Source organism: Oncorhynchus keta, chromosome 33 (genome assembly GCF_023373465.1).
Source record: "Oncorhynchus keta strain PuntledgeMale-10-30-2019 chromosome 33, Oket_V2, whole genome shotgun sequence".
Classification (NCBI taxonomy): domain Eukaryota; kingdom Metazoa; phylum Chordata; class Actinopteri; order Salmoniformes; family Salmonidae; genus Oncorhynchus; species Oncorhynchus keta.
The window spans coordinates 19860413-19882279 of record NC_068453.1 but is presented as its reverse complement, the minus strand read 5'-3'; the positions used below and the strand labels follow the sequence as shown (position 1 = coordinate 19882279).

General features: G+C 44.2%; 1 protein-coding gene across 3 annotated transcripts in view; it reads right to left on the bottom strand.

Annotated features, from left to right (window-relative positions):
- Positions 1 to 21867, bottom strand: part of LOC118366363 (synaptotagmin-1-like) — a 225540-nt gene that overhangs the window by 140284 nt on the left and 63389 nt on the right. For 2 of the 3 annotated variants that reach the window (XM_052492401.1, XM_052492403.1), the window contains exon 2: positions 12394 to 12444. The gene's annotated coding sequence lies outside the window, so the exon portion shown is untranslated. Of the gene's footprint in view, positions 1 to 12393; positions 12445 to 14068; positions 14150 to 21867 lie in introns of those variants that run through there. The other variant, XM_052492402.1, reaches the window with a different exon arrangement.

Genomic DNA, 21867 nt, shown 5'->3' with positions numbered 1-21867 from the left:
GAGCGGAGGGTGACATGGGGGTTATGCTAGCTCCCAACACGTTCTTCAGTGAGCGGAGGGTGACATGGGGGTTATGCTAGCTCCCAACACATTCTTCAGTGAGCGGAGGGTGACATGGGGGTTATGCTAGCTCCCAACTCATTCTTCAGTGAGCAGAGGGTGACATGAGGGTTATGCTAGCTCCCAACACATTCTTCAGTGAGCGGAGGGTGACATGGGGGTTATGCTAGCTCCCAACACGTTCTTCAGTGAGCGGAGGGTGACATGGGGGTTATGCTAGCTCCCAACTCATTCTTCAGTGAGCGGAGGGTGACATGGGGGTTATGCTAGCTCCCAACTCATTCTTCAGTGAGCGGAGGGTGACATGAGGGTTATGCTAGCTCCCAAAACGTTCTTCAGTGAGCGGAGGGTGACATGGGGGTTATGCTAGCTCCCAACTCATTCTTCAGTGAGCGGAGGGTGACATGGGGGTTATGCTAGCTCCCAACACGTTCTTCAGTGAGCGGAGGGTGACATGGGGGTTATGATAGCTCCCAACTCATTCTTCAGTGAGCGGAGGGTGACATGGGGGTTATGCTAGCTCCCAACTCATTCTTCAGTGAGCGGAGGGTGACATGAGGGTTATGCTAGCTCCCAACACGTTCTTCAGTGAGCGGAGGGTGACATGGGGTTATGCTAGCTCCCAACTCATTCTTCAGTGAGCGGAGGGTGACATGGGGGTTATGCTAGCTCCCAACACGTTCTTCAGTGAGCGGAGGGTGACATGGAGGTTATGCTAGCTCCCAACACATTCTTCAGTGAGCGGAGGGTGACATGGGGGTTATGCTAGCTCCCAACACATTCTTCAGTGAGAGGAGGGTGACATGGGGGTTATGCTAGCTCCCAACACATTCTTCAGTGAGAGGAGGGTGACATGGGGGTTATGCTAGCTCCCAACACATTCTTCAGTGAGAGGAGGGTGACATGGGGGTTATGCTAGCTCCCAACACATTCTTCAGTGAGAGGAGGGTGACATGGGGGTTATGCTAGCTCCCAACACATTCTTCAGTGAGCGGAGGGTGACATGGGGGTTATGCTAGCTCCCAACACATTCTTCAGTGAGAGGAGGGTGACATGGGGGTTATGCTAGCTCCCAACACATTCTTCAGTGAGCAGAGGGTGACATGGGGGTTATGCTAGCTCCCAACACATTCTTCAGTGAGAGGAGGGTGACATGGGGGTTATGCTAGCTCCCAACACATTCTTCAGTGAGCGGAGGGTGACATGGGGGTTATGCTAGCTCCCAACACATTCTTCAGTGAGCGGAGGGTGACATGGGGGTTATGCTAGCTCCCAACACATTCTTCAGTGAGCGGAGGGTGACATGGGGGTTATGCTAGCTCCCAACACATTCTTCAGTGAGAGGAGGGTGACATGGGGGTTATGCTAGCTCCCAACACATTCTTCAGTGAGCGGAGGGTGACATGGGGGTTATGCTAGCTCCCAACACATTCTTCAGTGAGAGGAGGGTGACATGGGGTTATGCTAGCTCCCAACACATTCTTCAGTGAGCGGAGGGTGACATGGGGGTTATGCTAGCTCCCAACACATTCTTCAGTGAGCGGAGGGTGACATGGGGGTTATGCTAGCTCCCAACACATTCTTCAGTGAGAGGAGGGTGACATGAGGGTTATGCTAGCTCCCAACACATTCTTCAGTGAGCGGAGGGTGACATGGGGGTTATGCTAGCTCCCAACACATTCTTCAGTGAGAGGAGGGTGACATGGGGGTTATGCTAGCTCCCAACACATTCTTCAGTGAGCGGAGGGTGACATGGGGGTTATGCTAGCTCCCAACACATTCTTAGAACACTAAAAATGGCTTATATGCCTATGTCTGTGTTGTTGTGCGAGATTTATCAAAAAACAACCCAAAAAGCTGATAGAGCTCAACGATGCATGCTCATCTTTCAAAATTCTCAGATCTACTGGAGACAGAATGATTTTCCATCCTTGGGAGAACTACTCTGTCTTCCTTTGGTCTCCTTGTCTTTAAAGTCTAGGCTGCTGTACTTATTCTCGGAGGTGTGAAAGCCGTGACGTGGTTATCAGAAATAACAGCACATTCTGGGGAAGCTCTGTGGTTTCTTAGCAACTCTACTGCAAACCTATTCTCCATGCAATGCTAATAGACATTCAACACTCACCTAATACAGAGTGAACGGACGAGTGACATCAATGAGGAGCAGAGTGTGATAAACTAGGTAGAAAATAACAAATAAAACCAATACAGGATGTAACAGAGTATATTTAAGCAATAAGGCCTGAGGGGGGTGTGGTATATGGCCAATATACCATGGCTAAGGGTTCTTTATGTACGACGCAACGCAAAGTGCCTGGATACAGCCCTTAGCCGTGGGATATTGGCCATATACCACAAACCCCCAAGGTACCTTATTGCTATTATAAACTGATTCCCAGCGTAATTAGAACAGTAAAAAGTACCTGTTTTTCATACCCGTGGTATATGGCTTTCAGCCAATCAGCATTCAGGACTCCAACCACCAAGTTTATAACAGACTTTCACTCACCCTCTGAGATTATGGATAATCCTAATTACAAGCAAATGGAGGCTCAAATCTGCCACCACTTCTTATGTTTGACAGCAGAGAGCACACGTCCGACATAAAGAGGAAGGGCATAGTGAAGTACTAAGACAGAAAGGGTTGCCAATGACCTCCATTTTGCACTACACTACCTGTTTAGTTGCAGTAGCAGGTGGCATCCAGTTACCAAAATAGCATGCAGGTTACACTCCTACAGTACGCAGTCAGTAAGATCCCAATGGACAAAGGGTCTATCCTTGTAGGGTCATTCTGAGAAGGAATGGAGTGGGGAGATTGAGTGGGGGCAATTCCAAGAAAGAAGGACAGCTCCAAGGAGTGAGGTGATAGACGCCTCGATCAACTCTGCATTGTGAACATTGACTCATTATTAGTGGTTCCACCCGAACATGCAAAGGCATGTTTAAATGAATAACCAAGACAAGCTCTTACAAGCTGACGATGGTTTCCTTCACATCTGGCACCCACTGGGTTGGTAACTGTGCCATGTCCGACATCCTCGTGACCACCACTATTGTGACTCGTTGGAGAGGAAAGGGGACGGCACCGTTGTGTCTTTGTGTGGAGGAGAGGCCGGGTGCCATGATACAATGGCTGGCTACAAAACACCTCGCTGTGAGCACAGGCCTCAATCGGACATTCCCCTGAGAAATCACTTCTATTTTTCATAGTTTTTGACTCAGAGATCAGTGCAAAATTAACACTGTTTCTTCAGAGCTGAGACATTTTTCAGTTCCTTTCCCCTTCCCCCTTAGCGGGTGTGCTGGGCTGGTTTCGGGTTCCTCTCCTGCTCCACACACCTCTGCAGCGGGGAGGGGCGGAGATCCACCTGGAAGTCGGGGGGGGGCGGCTGATGAAGCGACGCCGGCAGACGGCTCGCCAGTGTTTAAACACAACAAACAGACACCCAGAATTATGCTTCCATGTTCAATTTACAGCCCACTGTGAGCCAGCGAGGAATTAAATAAGCATCTGGGTGTTTTGGCTTCAGGCTGCTCTGCTGTCCGTGGGCTGAGAAATCTCTCTCCCTCTTCCTCTGTGAAGCAGGAGCTAGACCAGAGCAATGATGCAGCCCCCAGCCTGTAGAGTCTGCAGGGACCTAGTCAACTCACAATCAGCAGACCTACTCCTCCTATTCCTCTGTGAACAAGACATTGTGTGATGGTGTGGTGCTGGTTTTTCATTGGCCTTTGCCATTCATATTTGGATGGTAGTAATCGGAAGGTACACAACGGGCTGGTTGGTTAGAACCGCATTCCAGCCGGTGTCTATTCCACAAAATATATTCCGCTAACTCTATGAGATTAAAATGTCTATTTCCTCTGTTCCATCTGACTGCACAATCCACTGTCTCATCAGCCCACCAGGCACTTTATAAACTTGATCTCCACTATAAAAAGCAGAGACATTTTCACATTTCGTTTAGACTAACATTTTGTTTTCACCACGGAGATTTGTATAAACCTTCCTGTCTATCTCTCTTATATTTGCAACATTGTTTCAATATTCAAATTCAATCTCCAGCTGTCGCATGTCTGGAGATGGGATGAAGTTGGGATGAGTTGTCTGGATTTGGGATGAGATAGACAGGCAGGCAGCTTTTCTCAACCAGTCGAAATCATGAATCAGCATCATTTTTATGGCTATATATACACAGAAATATCAATAGAAAACATGTAAAACGAAATGAAGTGCAGCGAGTTTGCAGTCTTTCCAGCGTCAGTTTGAAGTGATTGTGTTTGCTGTGAACAACAGTGTCCTGATGAAAGAGCACATTTTCTATGCCAGGTGAAATTGTGACTTATTAGCTCATTGTTATGGATGTATCCAAATAAATGTCACTAGAAAACAGCTTAAATAAATGCAAATGCAGCTACATTGTTGTTATTCTGGCTGCACTGTTTGACGTGACTGTAAGTTAGTCGTAGTTGGCTAGCTAGCAAGCAAGGGATACGAACCTTGCCAGTCAGTATGTTCCCAAACTTTCAGTTACTGGCCCAACGCTCTTAACCACTAGGCTACCTGTCGCCATAATGTTATTCTCCCACTAATCTCGTTCCCAGACACCTCCGCCCAAATGCGCAAAGAGTCTGATATACCAAGGCGGCAAACTCTGCCTTCATTAGCCAATACAGAAAAACCAGGAGAAACTCCCAGTACATAGGCATTGGCTTAATCGGCTTAATCTACCAACCAATCATCTCCCACAACACCTTCCACCCTAATTCTCCCCTGTATGCGTGGTGGGCACCTCGTTTACAGAGACACGCCTCTCAGTTGTGTGATTTGCTCAAATTTAATGATGGCAAATACTTTATTCTATAAAATCACAGCCATATAATTCTATGGTCACTCCCACTAAGGCCAACTTTGATTCGTTGATGTCCCAGGCTTATATGAGCTGTGCGCAATAGCCTGCGGACAGCGCCGGATTAAGAAATCATAGGCCGCAACCAACCATAGAAAGATAATCCATAGATGGCACTTCTCGTTCAAGTCAGGACTGGCAGCCATTGCTAGTGTACCCATGAGTTTAGCAGGCAAATTGCCACAGTAAGAGGTTATAAAACCCTTCAATGGATGATATGTCTATGGCTTGCATGCTGCCCAAATAGCAGCCTTCCCAACTGTAGGCATACCGGTAACTACCAAAATAAAGGAAACACATGAGTGAACAAGGGATACAACGTATGTTTTATGGTGTGGGGTGCATTTTCCTGCCATGGTTTAGGTCCACTTGTAGAATCTATGCCAAGTCACATTGAAGCTGTTTTGAAAAAATTAATCAGTTACCCAATTAAGGCAGGGCCCCCCAATTACCCAGGGTGCCCCCTACCTCCTATCCCCCCATCTGATAATTAGCAGAGAGTCTTTCTGTGATTGGAGGTTGCAGTGAAAAAATACTAAATATATACTACATATAATATATACAGTATATATTTAAAAAATAATATATATTTTTAAAATAAATAATAATTTGCTGCCTCTTGGCCCCACCACGGGCCTGGGCCCAGGAGTTTCAGGCCCGGTAAGCCCTTACAGTATATTCATCTGGTCCTGCCTGGAGATAAGTTTACTCTCCCACAAATTCATGTGACTGACAGCGCCCAAATGCATAATGTGTTCCTAAAAACACAAAAGTAGATTCAACCTTCATTCTGAGAGAATGGATATGGAGCTATATCCCAAAGGAGCCCAAGAAAACACATTAAACATAAAACATACAAATGATGTGGAAAAAAACACTAAAAGGACTACCTCTTAAAACCACTACGGACTCCATTAGCTTAGCAGGGTCTCACGGAGGCAGAGTGAGATTAAGGTATGGAGGTATATTGTGTGCATTGAGTTGCATATGAAATTGGCAACACACCGCCACACCGTTGAAAACCCATAGCTGTGTCAGAGGTTAAAAGCATTAAGCGTTAAAAGCACCTACAGAAAGTTCTGAGTCGCCATGTTGATCCATCCAAGAGTTGGACCCTGAGCTCTTTGCTGATTGCAAAGTCTGAAGTGGAAAAGGCATTATCACTGTGATTGAGTCTGTTTAAATATTTCCCAGACAGATTGTTTGCTAAACACACAATTCAGCGTAATTAACCAAGCCATCAGCGCGTGTCATTATGAGTCTAAAGTAGTTGCGCTGTGGTGGCTTAAATCAGGCCATCTATTAGGAGTTCTCGTTTAAAGCCCCCTGCGGGCCGAGATTGAGGAAGTAAAATGTTTGCTTACTTGAACTTTGGACGAGACTTTCAAAGTACAGAGAAGTAAAAGCACACTCTCCTGAATCGTGATTAGAATGAAAGAAAGGAGGGAGGGAATGAGGAAAGGAGGCAATTCCAAGATAGCAACCAGTATTTTGCCAGAATAAATCAATCTTGGACTCCAAACAGTGACATTTAGGCTCAATGGGCTGTTTTGACTGAGGACCTCTCTTCAGCTTGTTATCATCGCTATTGATTTCCTGGAGAGGAGGGAGATAATGAATGGAGGAGGCCATTATTCCACACAGGAAGAGAGGGATAAGAAAGAGAAGAGAAGAAAGTCCCAGACAGACATTGTGTGTCTGACAGTGTTGTGGAGCTGCATAGTCTGTTTGTTCCCCCGTAGTGAATGTGGACCCACTTGTAGTCAGTGGGACTAATCCTGGGGAGAAAACACCATAACACTCCCTGAAAAGTGTGGAAAGAGGGACTAAGGCTGCATATCCCCCTGCCACACACACACACACAAATATTTCCCCATCCCAACAAATAGAGCTATTTCAACCTCCCTCCTAATGTGATCTATAACATTTTCAACAAACCAAATGTTATTTAGCATTAGTAGATCTACGGAGCTGCTTTGGGCACAACGAGGCATCCGGATGTGTCACACCCTGACCATAGTTTGCTTTGTATGTTTCTATGTTTTGGTTGGTCAGGGTGTGATCTGAGTGGGCATTCTATGTTGTGTGTCTAGTTTGTCTGTTTCTGTGTTTGGCCTGATATGGTTCTCAATCAGAGGCAGGTGTTAGTCATTGTCTCTGATTGGGAACCATATTTAGGTAGCCTGTTTGGTGTTGGGTTTTGTGGGTGATTCTTCCTGTATTTGTGTTTGTTGCACCAGATAGGGCTGTTTCAGTTTTTCACATGTCTTATTTTGTATTATACATTGTCCAAGTTATCATCTTTATTAAAGATGTATAAAATAACCACGCTGCGTTTTGGTCCGCCTCTCCTTCACAGGAAGAAAACCGTGACAGGATGAATCCCCGCTGGCTGATGTCAGAACAGTTTAAGAAACCTGGCTCAGATATTTTACATAGTTCTCACTTTGATCCCACTAATACTATCCTCACTCTGATCCCACTGATAGGATCCTCAGTGACATTTTTTTCTCATCATAGCGCTGCCACCGTACTTGAAAAGATGTGCTTAATGCGAGGGACTGCTCTCTCTCTCTCTCCCCAGCTCTCATTCGCTCTCTCTGCCTCTCCCTCTCTGTCTCTTTTGCTGGCTCTTTCTCTCTCCTGCTGTTTTTGCATAGGAGATTGAAGGTTTGGAGGTATCATGTGAAGGTGGTAGCTCTTTACCTACACTGAGTAATGGAGGTCAATGCAGAGGGCAGAGTATATCAATACGACTTGACTTGAGAGTGTAAAGCTATAAGCAAGACATGTGAGAGAAGACATGCTGTGACCGCGATAGCTGCAGGTGAATCAAAACACAATTCCAATATCTGACATCCAGGGCAGAAAGTTTAGAGAATCCCACTGACAGTAGAACATTCAGCAGAAGACCTTGCGGTTGAGCATGAAGATGCCCTGATTTTACTGGCCACACCTTTGAAGTGAGTCTCTCCCGCTGAGGAAAGAGAAGCCTGCAGATCAAGAAATGCCCCTGGCTTAAATAAGGCCAGACCAGACACATGAAAAGGAATCCATCTTGGAGATGTGTTGAGTTCTCCTGTGAGAAGTTCAGCTTCAGACACAGAAAACTTTGGATGGTTCAGGGAGTTGCTCAAAACAACACAGCCTCTGAATCTGACATGGTTCCATTGGTCTTTGGGTAGATAAATACCTACAATGCAGTGGTCACCTGACCTCGGTTGGTAAAGGATATACTGTACTCCTCTGTAACAAGGCTAATGAGTCAGAAACATGTCCTGGACAGCTTAGACGATATTCTCAAGGAACACACTTTTCTCACGGGACATTCGCAGGATTCATCTCTGCATGATTCAGATCTCCTCCAGCCGCATGGTGACCGCAATGTGTCCAAGACGCGTTGGATCACAGAGGACATGGCGAATGCCATGGGAAGTGGAGCATTCTGGAAAGTGACAACCCTGCAGCTATTTTGAACACAGTGATGTTGCTTTTCCCAATCAGCGTTGTCCTGAGCTTCACCGGAGGGTGGTTTCACTGCTCCCTGGATAAGGATCAAGAGGCTGTGCTGACAGAAACATGCCCATCAGCCCACTGGTTACTGAGCATGGTCTGCTAGACAGAAGAAGATGCCACACAGCCAACAGCATCACAGCCCAATCCCCAGTGTAGTGCACACGTATCTGTAAAAAAACAGTACAGCGCTCTGGATCTAACTCCCTGACAGATTAGGCTAAGGTCCACCAGGGCTAATGCCATACATGCCTTTCTCACTCATCAGTCACTGACCTCAGTGTGTCCACCTCGCTGTGTGACCTTGAATCATTTAGACACTGCTTAATGCTGACAAGTGTCGTCGTTCACCATGCGTTGTATTTGCATTTCGTTCAGTCATCCATTTTGCTGAGGCAACGTAATGCTCCTTGGGATGAAGGTTGAGGAGAGAAGTTGACTTGGCAACCTACACCAAGATAAAGAATGACTGAAGAACTCGAATTGACAAAGTTAAACTGCTAATGTTCTAAACTGCTAATGTTCTACTCTGTTTGATAAAAAGGCCCTATTCTCAGTATCCACGCAAGACCTCATTCCAAAGCGAGCCCTCAATTTACCTGTCATTTCCTCAAAGGGACAACATTAGGTATTAAATTACGGCCCCACAATGGCAACCTGGATACATCCACACTCTGTTATTAAAGAACAATCACAGAGTTTTGCATGGTTCAGAAACCGAGGAAAAGGAAGGAGATGTGAATTGCGTTTGGTGCCTCCCGGCCCTGTCTGAGAAGCGGGACCCGGTGGCTGATTTAACGAATTACGAAGGAAATGAAATATTATACTGCCCCAGATTAAAAGAGGAACATGGAGCATAGCCTGTCCCGTTAGACAAGGGAACACAGGTGAATGCTAAACTTGTCTGCGGAGAAAGAGGAGCTCATTTTGGTTGCTGTAATACCCTGGCCAAAGAGGGAGAGAGAACTATGTCTAAAATGGGTCTGGTCTGAAAGCCTACTCTGAGAGACCTTAATGCACTCTGGAGGGGGACGTAGTCAGTCTGGTTATAGACAGCTAGGGAGATGGATCCACCCTGTAAAAAATCCCCATAAACCCTCCTTACACCTCATGCTCACCGCTCCTCATATCAATTACAACACTCTGTGAACCAACATTTTTCTGTCAACTTTATAATTAAGCAATAAGGCCCTGGGGAGTGTGGTATATGGCCAATATACCATGGCTAAGGGCTGTTCTAAAGCACGATGCAACGCGGAGTACCTGGATACAGTTCTTAGCCGTTATATATATTGGCCACATACCACAAACAGCTGAGGTGCCTTACTGCTATTATAAACTGGTTACCAACGTAATAAGAGCAGTAAAAATGTATATTTTGTCATACCTGTGGTATACGGTCTGACATACCACGGCTGTCAACCAGCATTCAGGGCTTGAACCACCCAGTTTATAATTGTCTCTAATCCCTGTGCTATATTCACACCAAAACAGTACTACGATGCTCAAGAGTGAATTCAATGTTGTTCGTATCAATCTGTGTGACCGTGAATGTTTTCTGTTGTATGTCTATCTGCTCTGCATTAAATGAAGGGGCTCCATCTTGCAGCACTTATCTCCATCCCACTCACTTCTCTCTCCCTGGGAGATATGACTGACTGAGCACTGAGTGAATGAGATGGTTGTCAGTCTCTCCAAGCAGCTGGGAGCTGAGAGCAAGATGACATCCACCAGCAGATTGATGATTCTCAGTGAGCCGGTAAACTGTAAAGTTAATAACAAGTATCAGAGGAAAACACTAAATCATAACAAGTGTTCCCTGGTTCAACTCGTCACCTGGCTCAAACCCAATACTTCATGGCTTTGTTGCAAATCTGTGATTGTGACAATATCTTATACTGATACCATTTAGCATAATCTATGTGGGTGCAAGCTCTCTAAACACTGAAATCCCAGTCTCCCACACTAATCAATGGAGAAGACAAGTAGAGGCAGGTGATGGGAACCCTCATAGGGTTTCCCCCAGACAGAGGGTGAGATTGTCAGAATCACGCCAGGATCAGTGTTGTGGAACAGGGCCAGGCGACTGCCCCGAAGCCCAAAGCCTATGGAAGGTGTTATGAGACACTGACACACTGATAGGATCTACCTTGGTGGTGAGAGAGCCAATAAACCTGCTACTGTCCTCCCATCAGATCTGGCCCATCTCCCACAACAACATGGCAGGTGTGGATATGCACTTAATGCCAGGAAACACTGTCCGGATTATGTCCTGGATCTAAATGTATTAAGGGGGTGTGATTGTTGCCAGTACACCCCTGTCCCTGCCTCAAAGGTGGGGAGGCTATGTGGAGAAGAGGAGGGACTCACTTGGAAAAGAGTAAACACAAGGACGGTAGCAAGGAGACTTGTCTTACTATAATGACAGACCACCATGACAGGGTGGGATTATGTCCCGATCATAAAACATGGGTGGTGGTTAATATGCCAGCTAATAGGATGAGGCTGGGGGATCTGGCGATGGGGATCAGGGTGGTGGTGGTGGGGAGACAGCAGCAAAGAGCCTTGGGACACACACACATTGGGACACACACACACACACACACACTGGGTACTCCATCATGTCAAATGAGGCAGTGTTAATTACTGTGTTAATTACTCATCTCTGTACTGTAGCTGCCTGTCCTTCCAAACCAGCCACCAGACATCAGCAAAAACGAGCAAACGAGCAAACATATTATGTGGTACATATATCTACTGTAAAGATGAAGTATGTGTCAAGCAACTCAGAATAAGACTGCTTATCTCGGATCATCTTGCCCTGTTCATGTAATCATATTCATTGTGATCTAAAAGGAAAAACGGATCCTAAATCAGGACTTGTGGAGAGAAGAAGTCATCATGTTTCACTGCCATCTATTGGTAATTCGACACACACTACAGATCCCTTACAGAACATTCTCCTCTGGAGTGTGGCTCTATTCTATTGCCTCTGTAGTTCTTCTTGATCACAGATGACTCCACTCCATGTTGTAGCCTCGGTGGGGAATATTAGATTCTCCAGCCTAGAGATCTCATTAGAGCAGGCAGCAGTACAATGTCTGCATCCCAAATGAGACCAGAGGACATCAGGCATTCTGGATTCTGGTTCCCTGGTCAATTCACTAACTTGATACGGTAAGTTGAGTGACAGTATGTGCGTCAGCTGCTTTTAAAATGTTTCAATAAGATGTCCCATGGAGTAACTCACTGAGTGTGTACTGCTCAGGTGCTATAGGCATGTAGATACAGTAAGAGCATATAAGCCACATTTTGCACAAATCTCTCATTTTACTAGGCAAGTCAGTTAAGAACAAATTCTTATTTTCAATGACAGCCTATGAACAGTGGGTTAACTGCCTGTTCAGGGGCAGAACGACATATTTGTAGCTTGTCAGCTCGGGGATTTGAACTTGCAACCTTCCGGTTACTAGTCCAACCACTAGGCTACCCTGCCGCCCCCATTGACATCAACCTGTGATTCACGCAAAAGGTCGAGAAACGTGGTATTCCTAAATCGGGGAATTGCAGTGGAGTTAGTAAATATAATAATAAGAACAATACTTATGATTATTAAGAGTACAGATTATTGCATGCGACAATATATAAAGGCTTTTGAAAAATTCTACTTTATTGAGTAGGCCTATATGTGTATTCATCTGTTCTCTTAAGTTTGATAAGAGAGATGAAACTCGAATGAATTTAAGGTTATTTGTTGATCTTAAAATCGAAATGGACAGATTTGAAGGTTGTTTCATTAGATTTGGGATGGGATGGGATGGTGTTGCCAGAAATATATACCACTGCAAGCACAACACAATTTGTGAAATGTTATATGTTGATTCAAGGAAAAATGTAATCAGACACTTACAACGTCTTCAGTCGGTGGAGATTCCTTTTTGTTCTTCCTATGGTTGTTTCACTGCAAAAGAGACAGACAGGGGTATTAGATCTGGCATGCGGGACCAAACACATTCAATATAAAGGCACAACTGCCTCGGGCCATCCAAGAGAACGAGACGAGGGTCAGCAGAGAGCAGCAGTCACAGAGAAGAGAGAGAGAGAATCACACTGCACAAGAGTGAAAGTAGGCCAAGGCAACATAAAACAACATGTGGTGCAGTGAACTCCAACATGACTATGAGTGTGTTTTCTCACAAAGGAAGAAGCCTCCCTCTTGTCTGAATAGGAGCTTCTGCTTCAAGTCTAAAACTGTATAGCGGGAAGTAGGTGAGCATAGTAAAACAGCAATGTGAACAGAAACTAGTCCAGAGAAGGATCGTATTGACAGCAGAGGAACCTAGACTCCCAGTAGCCCTCACAACTGTTACCTTAATCTGAACATTTGATTCATTGTGTTGTGAATAACAGTTTTGCTCTAGCCCAAATGCACGAGTTTTACATTGAGCCAATATGATACCCGTTAATTAGCATACTGGGGATACCACGTCAGATCTGAAAAGGGAAGATTGCATTATTATTATTATCTGAATGACCAAATAAGGACCTGTGCATTGAAGTGCACACAAATTAAAAGTGAGAAAGAAGTAGGTTTGTACTCCAGAGAGGCTTGGTAATAGAAATGGATTCTGGTAATTAAGAAAAGCTTGATAGTTGGAGGTTGTTGAAGCCAACACACAAACCTACAGAGAGAGCACGGATCATCAACTAGATTCAGCTGCGGGTTTTTTCTTGGATGGTCAAGGGGCCAGAACATAATAATTTGTAAATTGACCGCAAGAAGGCTAAAACAGACATAATATGTTACTAGAACATAATAATTATAAACATGTCTTACATTTGAATATATCCCATGTTTGTGTTATACATGGGAATACTTTGGAACAGATTTCCACAATTCTAATCCCTTGGAGCTGATTTGCTGGTCAAATAAAATCGTCAGTTGGGTAACGCAGCTGTAGAGTATATATGGCATAGGCTATTCATGCCTCTATTTGCAACCATAAACTATGATCATGGAAACGCACTGAATGTAAAAGAAACCGTTATCACTATTTCAACCTTTGTGTTAAGGCTTCGAAACACATTCGAATGCAAATGTCTCTAAACTACAATATTTAAAAAGCGAACCAAGAAAACAAGCGCGATTTCATTGTTCTTACTTCCGAACAGGGAAGACTATCATTTTTTACCTAAATAATTGTCAGATTGTTGCCAATAAACAAACCACTAATTCGCTCAACTTGACTTTCTATTTGTTTAAATGACCCTGTTCAGCACCAACCAACTTCCAATAAGAGATTGGCTCATTGCCAAGTCAATCAAAGATGCTTCCTTTACAGAACACGCTTATGAAGGATATCTAATGTTAAGTATGTATAGTATTGTATAGTATTTTTATGTATATGCAATAATCGCTCCAACCATGAACAAAAGAACACCCATAGATCAAGCGGCAACACAGCAATGTGGCAGACAAATAAGCACGTGTCCTTCAAAATGAATGGGCAAAATATATATTTAATTTTCTCACAATGTTGCTAGATTTTGTTTCAACTAACACATCAAAAGGATGAGCTACTCACCTACTAAATCCACGGATGTTACTGATAATCGCATCCAGCCATAAGATCCATAGACTAGTTTCGTGAGTATGCCCACGTCTGGCAACAGACTGCCGAATTGTATTCAACCAATGATCATATGCTTCTCTTTCTCCTTCTCTATGTGAATCGCGTAATTGCACTAGTCATATAGTAGCCTATATGGTATAACTCCTATTATTGTATCTTAATGAACGAAAGTCAGTTGTTTGTATGTTTATAGAGGTAGCCCAGTAAAGGTAGCCTGTTCTGATTTGTTTACATCGTTTTCCGACAACTAGGCTGTATGCTATCTATGTGAATTCAGCACCATGAACAGCGACATGGTGTTTCCAGACGTGGAACCGCTAATTTGACATGAAAATGCACTCCCATGTCACTAACTGGATTTAAATGTGGAGAAGAAGTGAGATTAACACGTGTATATGTTGGGTATGTTGTGAATAATAGAACGTATTTCCCGTTGTTTTACTGGCCTGTCAATCTGACAGACAGTGGTGTTGAAAAGATGGTGACTTGTAAAAGGATGCTGTCAGAAATTATGCTTAGAATTGATCTTTTTAACATTGTCAGACTAAAGTTCCTATCCCTACTCCTTCATCTTACTATTGCATTATGCAAAAGGTACATTCATCATCATGCCCTAGATTCATCATGTGGCAGTTGCAAAAACAAGTTGCCAGTTTAGAAAAGTTGACACATTTCCATTTTAGTCATGAGCTTTCAATATTATCAAGTGGCTTTTAAAGTAATTGTAGATGCACACGAATATGCATACACTGAGACAAGATAACTACCTTATAAAGGCTTTATAGAGCATTCATAAGGTCTTCATATGCCTTACACATGCTTCTCAAATCATATATAAGCAACATCATACATCATAATGGGTTATGTAATAGACAACGCTGATTTAACCAAAAACCTTCCCAGCGTGATGTGTCACAGATCACATGATCAAACAAGCTTGGCTCTGTGGAATATCCCATTTGTGCCACGACTTGGCTGAGTCAACAATTCTGTTGAAAATAGAGTTGTAACTGTGCCACTGTGGTTCTGCTTGTACTCTCAAAAAGCACCTTGCCCACGGCCTTCAACCAGAAGCTGTACAGTATATCACAACCATTAGCCAATAAATCCAGTTTAGCTTCTGTCAGACCTTTAACCTATTTTACTGGGGTTGGTTTTAAATTGGATGTGGATTGATGAAAGACAAACAATGATCAGTGAATTGAAGAAAAGGTCGTTCAACCATAGAGATCCTGTTCATGCCAAAATGTATGACATCACTAATGACCTCATACTTGTTTCCATCTTTGTACTTTTTTCAAACTTGGCAACAGCACTAATGGCGCCCTGGGGTGATTGAATTGCCCAAGGCTGTGCGTGATAGCAAACAACCTTTGTGATTAATTAATTTTGTTTTTGGAAAGCATTGACGACAATGTACTTCCACTTAAGAGGCCCCTCTCCTCTCCATCCTGTTCCTGTGGAGGTGACATTTTCCTTTCACAGCCTAGTGATGATGCGCTCACATGACTCAAACTCCAGTGAGTGATAACTAAGAGCTGTGAATACACTCCTGATTCAGTCAGTGTTGGATAAAGCCAAAGATAGCTGAAGTGGCAGCATTGTAGCTTTTTACTGAAGGCATATTACTGGGTTTTACTTCACAATGTTGACGTAGAGGTGACCCTATTCATTTAGAAGTACTGACGGATTCGGAGCCATAAAAATGTACAGATGGGAGGCTTTTTAAAATAACCTTTCTACCTCTTTGTCTAATGGCATGGTTGCAGCCAGAACAGTATTCCATTTGGCTCGGTTTAGCACTCAGTGCATCAAAATGGAACACTTTTCTTTTGCAAAGTTGAATACAGCTACATATTCTTATAACAATACCACCCTCTTAGATACTAACATAAAATACATTGAATTCTTTTCAAAACCTCACGCAGTCCTAAACATGTAAGTCACATCCATTTCCCATTTCAGGGTGGGTGCGAGTGATCTGTGCCAGAACAAAAGGACACAGAAATTGACATGGTGGTTTCATTTTCAGGAGGCAGATGGCAGACAATGAAGCACACACAAAGACGCAAAATGGATCCCAGCCACTCAACCAGGTTCAGATGATGACAACAACCAGGGCTGCCATGGATTACAGAGAAGAATAGAAAACAACCAGATGTCAATAAACAGATCTCGAAGCATTCACTCGGGCTCTATGGCGCCACTCACGCTGCTCTGTCTCTCTGTGTTTCAGAGAGAAAAGACCTCCATGCATAAACCATGAGCATCATCCTCGTCGGTGAAGAAACACAATAACCCATCGACGGTGTGCCACCTCACGGCCTTGGGAAGGAGTTTTTGCGGGGGTTGTGGGTAATTCATGAGAGAATAATGATCCCAGGAACTCAGTACGGCCCTTTGTTGTTTAGGGTGACAATGCAGCCCAACTGCCCCCCGTGGACCCAGAGCAGAAGACCATTGTCCTCCACCTGAGGGAAAGAATTGGCATCCTTTGCTGCGGGATTCCATTGGGCACAACAAACACTTGATGAGAAACAGGCTATGAGGGGTAACCATCCTGAAAGTTGTTTGTTACCTTTGGTAGAGGGTGTCAAGCGATTACATTCTGTGCTTCAACAGAAATGGGGCTCTTTGATCATCCGGGTGTGCAGAAGTTGAACTCGGTCGGTCATTGTGGCTGTGGTTGTTCTTAGGCTGACTAATGCCACCAGGGAAAGGCCATGTGTCTCATTACACCTTGTCACTGATCATACTTCTGACATAGCTGGGGCTTATGGACAGAAATCTCCTCTAATTGGCTGTCCATGGTGTGTGGAAGAGTGTGGAAGGGTGGAAACATGGCATCTAAACTTCACTGACAGCACCTTCTCTTCAGACAGGGGTGACTAGGAGTGATTAACATTTGAAACAGATTCCAACAATCTCTGAAATCCCCTTAAGATTCACTTTGCTGAACTTTTTAAAGTTTCTCCTCCTTTCGATCTCCCTCAAGAACTGCCGCTTGAATGCTTATTTAGACTACCAAAGTGGAATTCCAGTTTCTGTCCAAAACAAAAATGAATACGTCTCTCTGTTTCCATGTAGATGAAGGAGAAAAAACATTTATTGTTTTATGATTCTTTATGGCTGAGAATAAATAGCATAGGAGGAGTCCATTCTGCTCCAGGAGACTGAGCTGTAAATAGCCATTAATTAGCCAATGATATTTGGGAGTGGCCAGCAGAAGGACTTTGAGTGTCGTCACCGCCGTTCCTCCACTAAAAAGGTATTTCATGAGAGATTAGACAAATCATTCTCCGGCATAGGAGAAAATAACTGGCTGGGAAATAGACACGAGGTTGCTCGCTCTCCCCCTTGGAGGCTGCCCATAGTTATCGTCCCAGAATAGAGCTCAAATGCCCAGTGGGATCAGCCTCATTGGCATTCATTGACTCTTTGCTTTTCCAAATAAGGACCTGGCTAAGCAGAGCACAAGATATGGCTCATTTGAGGTGTCGAGCCAGGGCTAAAAATAGCTGTTCTATGAGAGGGTGTGTGTGTGTGTGTGTGATTTCTTGGGACCAGGCACCATCTTCCCCAATGGCCTATCCGTTTTAATGTTTTAAAGGTGCTTTATGCCCTCAAACGCAAAACAGCGACGTTGATCAACTGCTGAGTGCTATACACTTCACAGTGGAGGATGGATCTTTCTTTGCTTGTTGCATGTTCAGATTTGAGATTTTTCCACCTCTGTGTAATTCACTATAGAGCCAACAGGATGACAAACTCGACACGGACAACAACAGAAGCTCTTCAATAGTTTTGGTTTCAGTTGGGGGGAGCAATAGACTAACAGCATGATTGTGCTAAGGTAGGTCCATTAGCAAGTCCCTTTGTCACACCCCCAGGGGAGGAGACCTCTTTCATTAGGGAATTAATGGACCCTCCTCAGTTTCATCAGTGATCTACTGGTGCTTAGTTATCTAATGGATTCAGAGGTTCATCAGATGATCGGCTCAATTATCATTCATTTGCATTTCCCTCATAGCCCCCAGCCCAAATCCTAATCGACAAGGGGTCTCTAATCTATACAGATGCAATGTGGATTGCACTGATTGGGAATGGAGGCCATTTACAAAAATAACATTCATTGGGCAATGCATTTTAACTATAAACAAAACAGCAGAAGTGTTGTTCCTCCTGATTCCCTGTTGAACTCCCTTTGTACATCAAGCAGAGGGACCGACCTCTGTCCAAGAGGAGTCCTCACTCCTCAGGCCTGCCTCCCTACGCCACAGGCCTTCCTCCCCACTCCACAGGCCTTCCTCCCCACTCCACAGGCCTTCCTCCCCACTCCTCAGGCATGCCTCCCCACCCCCCAGGCCTGCCTCCCCACTCCCCAGGCCTTCCTCCCCATTTGCAGGCCTGTAGAAGAGTCCAGCTCGGCCACACAGAAGAGCCCAGCTCGGCAGATATAAGAGCCCAGCTCGGCAGACATATTAGCCCAGCTCGGCCAGACAGAAGAGCCCAGCTCGGCAGACATAAGAGCCCAGTTCGGCCAGACAGAAGGCATTTAGAAGTCAACACTGCCTAAATGTAACAAGTAGCATTTAGTTTGATCACACACTTGGTTTCTCACTGGAACCAGAAATCAAGAGAGAGAAAATGACTCTGGCCACGATGGGATTCTGTAATGGCCGTCGGGGGGGGGGTGTTCCCTGACGCAAGGCCAAGCCAATCAGACGATGCTCGCAGGGCGCCATGATTGGCTTGATCAGAGTTTGGTATTTACACTTGACACATACAGCACCTTCCCTCTGGCTCCCTCTGTTAGTTGGACTGGTTCTGTCAGAATAACTGGCTCTGTAGCATACTGGTACTCTCTGGAGCACACTGATAGTACAGCAAGCCAGAGAAAGCCAGGGATAACCTCTTCTATAAGGCCAAAGTTTGGCTATATACAACTCAGTCGAACTGTGAAGTAGTCAAATCAGTATTAATTTAGAAGTTTTGATGCATTTTAATATTGAGCTTGTATGGTCCTTCATCCAAGTATTTCAGAAGTTTGATAGAAGCTTTGAATGAGATATGTGGCAAATAGCTTTGAACTGGGGAATATGAGCTGAAATGAGAGAAAAGGATTTGGGCTTTCATCTATTGACAGGGTTAAGAGCTACAGTACCACAGTGGAAGTGTGAACAAGATGAAATTAATATAAATTACAAAGTACTCAAGTTAATGGATAGATTTGCACCTTTCATAATTGATGTCAACAGGTTCGTCCTTTTACGCAAGGTTGCACACCTCAGCCAAAACGAACTCCGCCATTATTAATCGTGAACCTTTTCGAGACACTTTTTCAACACAATTTTGTTGATTGCCTATGTCGTTCATAGTCCTCTCTTGCCCTCGGGGGTACTGCTGCAGGTAAGTAATCATTTCCTGAATTGCTACTCTTGTCCCTTCCTGCCATTTCATTCCACTGGTTTGGCCTTTGATTACCAGCTAGGTTATATGTGTAACTTTTGAGCTCACCTCACAAAATGTTACTCCACCTTTCATGTCTCCAATTAATTTCCTTGGCTGAGCACAGAGGGAGCCGGCTCTATGACAGGCTTTAAAGTAGCATGCGACAATGACCAACCCTTTTACACTTACAATGCATCCTACGTTGATGTAGATGCAGCCAGGCAGGGTGTGTCGCTGTCATAGAGGTGGACTGCAAGGAGATGAGGAAGAACGTTCCTAACGTTCAGATTATAATAGAGTTACTGTCTAAGAAAACGAAGAAAATGGACAAAAAAAGAGGTTAATCTTAACCTACCTGAAACCTTCTGGGAACCAAGAATTGTCAGCATTCGAGACAATCCATGGCTGTCTGTGACTGTCCAGGGAGCAGATGTATTATGTTGACCACTAGTCCACTCTGCTGCCCTGAAAGGGCAGGTTCATCACATATGTCTTCCGGAGCGTTTTCCATACAAAGGTCAAGATGCCCATTTGATCTCAATGGAGACATCTGACTTTAATGTGACACGGCCTTGCGTGGTCTATCGATTGAACGGGCTCAAGCAAGTGACAACTAAAAGCTCAGTTAGGTGGTAGGTTAAACTGTTGAGTTGAAGTGTGTGTGGGGGTTAGCTAAACAATGGTCTGATGCAAAGAGATCAAAATACCGTGTTACATTGTTTCCGTGATGTTCACTGCAATTTAGAATAATGGTCAGCGAACAGCATTTCTTCATGGCAGAGCAGAAGAAACCAATTATCATACGGATGATATTGGAATCATTCTCATAAATTGTGGTTTATTTAACCCACCTATCCGTTGCTCAGTGAGGGAAAAGGCTGTGTGTTTATTAAAGACTTCATACAAGGTTGTACAATTTATTCACAATCCAATGGACCCTACGGAACATCTCACAATTACTCTCTTGCCCAACCCTTCCTCTCAAAATAAATGAAGGACCATCTTAATGCCTTTACATTATGCTAAATCCCATAGCAGGCATTTAATATACACGCTTGTCAGAGGTGTGGACTGACATTGGCACAGTGTAGAGGCTTTATTGCCATTCTGACATGCAGCAACAAGCTTCATAAAATCAATGGGGGAGAGGTATTACGTTGCCCCCCTTTGTGTAAAGATGGCTTTTTAATCAAAGTAAGTGGGGGTAATGACAATGTACATCTGCCATAAAGAACAAGCATTACAAGATAAGCATTACTACTGTAAGGCACCATGGAGCAATCATCATTCATTCAGCAATGAGTTACATACAGTGCAATGTATCATTGCTGGATTATTAGCAATTATTTTGTATTAAAACAGCCTCTATTTGTGGGCACATAATTTGTGTACCCATTTTTCTCTTTTCCAAAATGGTTCTCGCAAATCAAATTGATCCACAGCGAGGAAGAATCAACATCCGTAAGCATTTGCGCTTGACCTTTCTCAGAGGTCAGTCTTGTGAGTAGGAGATTGCAAGGAGGCTAATAAAATCCTGCAGGTAGGTATCTCTCCTGTCGGGCCGTGCCACTGTGGAGGTCTGTTTCGCCACATTTGATAGGCAATGCGCTGGAACGTTGCCTGGAAGAAACTATCATCATTAGCAGGAAAAATGGAGTGCTACACGGAGGTGCCTTGGTTCCCCTCTCTACTTCACAGGTGATGGCTAATTACTCCAGACATCAAAGACATGGGGACGGGGTTGAGCTGGGGCGGAGAGGGGAGGGGAGAGGGAGTGCTGGTGGGAGGCCACTCAGGTAGGACTTCATTTGGATTTCTGAGCCATTATACTGGTGACCATGATTTTGATCATGGGGAAGTGTAGGCAATAACCGATAACCAATGCTTGAAAACCTCAACCAGTCATTGATAGTGTGAATGTAAATGCACGTTAAAAAAGGTTTTTAAAATGAACACATGGCATTTGCCGGCAAACAACTACATAAGTAAAAATCATTACTCCATTAACGTTATTAAGGATTAAACCCCTTTACTGCCTCCTATTCCTCCAATGTACCATACAAAGCTAGTGTCTCTGCACAAACACACCCAATATATCAAGTGATTATCCCAGGTTCTCCTCAAAGTGAAATGATTGTCATGGAAGGGAACAGCTGTCCATCCTGCTGTTCATGGCAACAATGCCTTCAGGATCCATTCATCTTCTGCCACAGGCTTACACATCTAATGGCTATGAACACAACCACAACATGTCCACTTGCAATTATGAGAGAACATTAACACACAACGGATGGCCAGAC